The sequence below is a fragment of the Dioscorea cayenensis genome, chromosome 7, assembly GCF_009730915.1.
Source record: "Dioscorea cayenensis subsp. rotundata cultivar TDr96_F1 chromosome 7, TDr96_F1_v2_PseudoChromosome.rev07_lg8_w22 25.fasta, whole genome shotgun sequence".
Classification (NCBI taxonomy): Eukaryota; Viridiplantae; Streptophyta; class Magnoliopsida; order Dioscoreales; family Dioscoreaceae; genus Dioscorea; species Dioscorea cayenensis.
The window spans coordinates 7,882,848-7,887,845 of NC_052477.1; the positions used below are offsets into that span (position 1 = coordinate 7,882,848).

General features: G+C 43.9%; 1 non-coding gene across 1 annotated transcript; it reads left to right on the forward strand.

The window, feature by feature from the left end:
* The first annotated feature begins 638 nt into the window (after positions 1 to 638).
* LOC120266174 lies at positions 639 to 745 on the forward strand. Its single transcript, XR_005538016.1, has one exon. It is a non-coding gene; the product is annotated as a small nucleolar RNA R71 (small nucleolar RNA).
* Positions 746 to 4,998: the final 4,253 nt, after the last annotated feature.

The following is a 4,998-nucleotide window of genomic DNA, read 5'->3' on the forward strand; positions in this document are numbered from 1 at the left end:
TTTACCCCACTTGATTTTCAAGGTTATGTAAAAAGGCGGTGTGATTACGAAGTGTGGCCTCAACTGATTCAAACCTTGTATTTGCAGATTGCACAAATCTAGTCAGGCCTTCTCCAAATCATTAATTCGGGTTTCTAAACCTGAAACTCTGTTTTCCACATGTGGGGCTTGTTGTTGTTGTTGGAAACCCGTTGGCCCCATGGCCTTTGGTGGACTCTGATTACTCCATGAGAAATTTGGATGATTCTTCCAACTCGGATTGTAGGTATTGCTATATGGGTTTCCTTGAGGTCTCATGCCATTACCTACAAAATCGACGTTCTCAACCGAAGATGCATCACTAATAGAGATCGGGCAATCGGAGGGAGCATGTCCCCCACCACACCCGTTGCAATTCGTCACGGCCACTACTCTATTTGAATTTAGAAGATCTAACTTCTTACTCAAATTTTCCACTTGAGCCGCCAATGAAGTTACTGCATCTATCTCATGGAGACCGGCCACCTTTTTCTTCTCTCTAGCATTCCATTGGTAGCTGTTTAACCCCATTTCTTTAATTAACTGCTGCTGTATCCAAGAGTTGCCTTGTACTCGAGTTCAAATCGTTGTAAAAGGTCTTAACAATCATCCACTCTAGAAATCCGTATTGTAGGCACTTTCTCAAGAGCTCCTTGAACCTTTCCCATATCTCAAATAGAGACTCCAATTCCAACTGAACAAAGGATGAGATCTCATTCCTATGCTTCGTGGATTTTCCGGGAGGGAAATAACGGGCAAGAAAATCTTCTACCATCTTCTCCCATGTGGTAATTGATGCTCTAGGTAATGAGTGTAGCCACTGATTCGCTCTCCCCTTTAGGGATAATGGGAAGGCTCGCAACTAAATGGCATCATCCGTCACCCCATTTATCTTCAGCATATCATACACCTCAAGAAAACTCTCTATATGACTATTTTCATCCTCATCGGCCAAACCATTGAACTGGGTGGATTACTGTAACATGTGGATGAATGCCGGCTTCACTCGAAAGTTACGAGTCATGAATCGGGGATGCACAATACTCGACTGTGTCACAAACACTGAAGGTCTGGCATAATCGGATAATGTCCACTGTTCTGCCATATTTTCATATTCTTCCATTTCCAAATCAGCTAGATTAGACTGTTCTTGCACAGGCTCTTTCCCTTTTCTTCTAAGTGTACGTTCAAGTTCGGGATCTCCTTCAATCAATATTGAGGGGTTCCCTTGGGTCATAACCTGGAGCTGCACCCAAAAAGAAAGATTAGAACGATGATAGAATAAGAAGATATGAAATAAAATATATGGTGAAATAGCTAAGAAAACAAAATGCAAAGTATCTCTAAACGCCCACTCCCCGGCAACGGCGCCAAAAACTTGAGAAAGTCCCCTTGCGTATATCCCGCAAGTGCAAGGGTTTGTCGAAGTAATAATCCCGGATGAGCATGTATCGTATCCACAAGGAGTAGGGAATAAAAACACTTAATTCGCTTCTTAGCTATGTGAAAGATGAATAGTGATATGTGTGACAATGATTCAATTCTCAAAAAGTAAAAAAACAACAAGTAAGAGAGCACAAGTAAAGGAGGCGGTAAGACAATCGATAAAGATGGGGTACCCGGATATTGCTCCACCTAGGACAATCATTTCAAGTGTAAGAACCCTTTATTATGCTTCCTAATCAATGCAAGTGAGTCGTGGAAATCCTTAATTACATAGTCCAAAATCTAAGGTCAACTATGCCTAACTCTATACATGTCCTGGAGGAGAGATTGAATAACCTCTCAACCTCACACTCGCATAGAATTGCAATAAGTAATAGGGATTCCAAGTGATAAATCTCTTCCTAATTATAGACCTAACCCTTTGGTCCAGGTGGAAGGTCCCTAACCACAATTAAGCTCTAGATACTAAGATCACTTCTGCGCTTCACTCCATTACACCCGCAACTAAGCCCCAGCGGAAAATCATCCCTTAAACCATTCACTCTATTGTGGCCGCAAAGAACTCGAGGAACGGAGGTAGAATCTAACACATCGGAGGAGAAAGGGGACGCTCCTGTACCTCTCGACTCACCCTCTCAACCCTCTCCAACCTAGTTTTGTCTAACACTCGTGGTGTGTCACTCACTCACAAGATTACCAATAAGAACTCTCAACCCTAGTGTCACTCTAGGGGAGTATTCACACAACAAAGCATTCAAGGTTGGAACTCATAATAAACATCAATTAATTGAAATCATAATAAAGAGATTCAAAGAAATTAATACATCATAGGGTTCACAAATACCGAAGTACCCACTAGGGGTTTAGCTCTCCATGGACCTAAGTACAATCAAAGAAATAGAATGTAATAGAAATGAATCCATAGAAAACCCCCTCGATAGTCATGTTGATGGTCTTGTGGAAAGTCCTCTACTCGTCGTCCAAAGATTCCCTTGTCCGGTATAGGATACGCCTCGACGGAAGCTCCCCTATCAACCTTCTTCTAAAGAGATGATGATGTCGGAGCCATAGAACATCTCCAAAACCCTAGCCAATACCTCTCAAAACCTTAGCCGAAACCCTCTCTCAAGTTAAGGAAAAGATGGAGAAAAGAATGCTTAAATCGGGGCTAAATCGGCTTTAAATAGTGCTGGAATCGAGGATCCACATGCCCCTGTGGACATCCATGTGGATTTTTCACACAAGCGTGTGGATTTTCCACACGCTCATGTGGATTCTCTATTCTGCATCTTTCTTGGCCGGCTGTGAATAGTACTATTACAGTACTTTGCTACAATGTTACTACAGTTCTCTACTATAGTATCCATCCTGAAATACTTCCCGAATCCATACGTTCATCGAGGTAACGGAAACGGGCACACATTCACGTCGTGGATCGCTTTGCTTCTTCAATGATGGAAAAGTTGGTGAAGATCTTGTTCTATATTTATAAGTCAGAATGCTTGAGTATGATTGCCCTTGTGCCCCTCCAAATGGTTATGCTCACTCAAATACGAGTAGGTTGGCACACACTCTAGCATCTCACACCCGACCTATGTCTTCGCGTTTGAACCTTAGCAAGATTTCCTCCAAAATCGGTGCATTATGATCCATATTCGCTTCTTTCCTTCATAATCGGCCTCACAACCCTACCTGCATAAAAGTAACATAAAAACACACATATTAGTGTAAAAACCCGAGAAATGTAATGCTTAACATAAGTAAAGAATGCTTCGCATTCGTATCGCACAAGCACTTATCAGTAATTTCCACACGCCCATGTGGATATACAGAAGTCCAAGAGGCGCGAGTCCTTTTAAAAGGATTATTGTTCCTCTTCATCCTAATATCCTCTGGTTGTCTGAGAGCACTTCTACATTGTTTCCCAACCTCATATCACTAACATCGAAGGATTTTACTTGGTTTTTCGGCCGTTTTCAAAGCTTTCTCATCTCAAGATGACGGTAAGCCCTATCTTTGATTTCCTTCCCAAATTCATGATTTTCATCGATGAAACTAGTCAATAATGCTTCGTTTCTTCAATTAGAATGATTATTTATTTTTAGAACAAAGTAAAAGCATTGTAATGGTGCATTTGTGGAGTTTGATGAGCGGTTGTGCGTTTGTTCACGGCCCGTGGATCCACACGGGCGTGCGGAAATTGTGCACGACCGTGTGGATTTCTGCAGCTATGTTGAATTAACTTGTTTGATCAATTCTCTTCCAATTTTTGCAGACTATGGCACCCAGGTTAAAGAAGCAAGCAGATAAGCGACTGTGAGAGTCTTCCCCTGAGTCCGAAAGCATGAGATTGACTATCCCCGAGCATCAGGCTCATTTTGAGCGTCTGTCGAGACATCGATTCGGATAGACTCAGTTCTTAGACACGATTATATTGAGAGATTTGCATCAAGAAGATGAGTTTGTTGATGACATCGAGGACCTTATTTCAGTAGGTCGTTGGAGGCAGTTATTGTCGATTAGATAGCCAGCCATCCGGGAGCTTACACTAGAGGTTCTGTCGTCGTTTGAGTTTGATAGATCATATGCGAGATTCGATGACCTCGACGTAGTTCAGTTCAGAGCACTTGGACATCACTATAGTTTGAGTATCACGTAGTTTTCACTTCGGCTCAGCTTGTACGAGGACGCATTTACAGACACTAAGGTGTACTCTCAGTTACCGACGGATTATCCTGGAGCTCTGACCCCACAGAGAGCTTACAAAGCATTATATGGTTAGGGCTAGTATGAGCCAGGGGTGTCCAAGGCCACGTGCCTTTCCCAACCTGCGTACCGATATCTACATGCCATCATGAGCTGGTTGGTGAATGGCCGTGGTGATTGCACTGGCGTTCTGAGTCGATAGGAGCTTCTGTACTGGTATTCGATGATATAGCACACACCAATCCATCTAGGGCACATCGTCGCTCAGTATATTCGACATTAGGGCCAGTATGCCAGATTGGGAACGATCTTCTCAGATCTATACATTACGAGATTAACTCTGGGTATGGGTCTCTTGGGCGTGATCCACGAGGCCGAGAAGACGAGTATACCTGTGCCCCTGAGCCTAGAGACGATGAGATTGATGTGCATGGTCCGTAGGGTTCAGACAGGGGTCTATGCTCTAATTCTACCAACCCCAGAGATAACCTGCCCCCGAGCCTCAGTCAGTACCCATGGAGACCGAGGCACCTCCGGTGACAGAGTACCCATCCCCCATGCGCATGTTTTCACCATCTCGAGCCCAGGATCGCTTTGAGAGGCTCCAGGCTAGTAGGGGATGATACGCATGCAGGTAGCGGAGGCCCCGAGTAGAGATTGTCGATATTAGGGGTTGCACAGCAGACAAGATACTGGAGTTCATGGCATGTTTTGACACCTTACAACAGATCTTAGAGCAAGACGTCGGCTCATCATTTGTCCTGCTGCCGAGGACTCCTCGGGTCCCCTTAGCTCAGCCAGCATCTCCTTCACCACCTTCACCAGCAC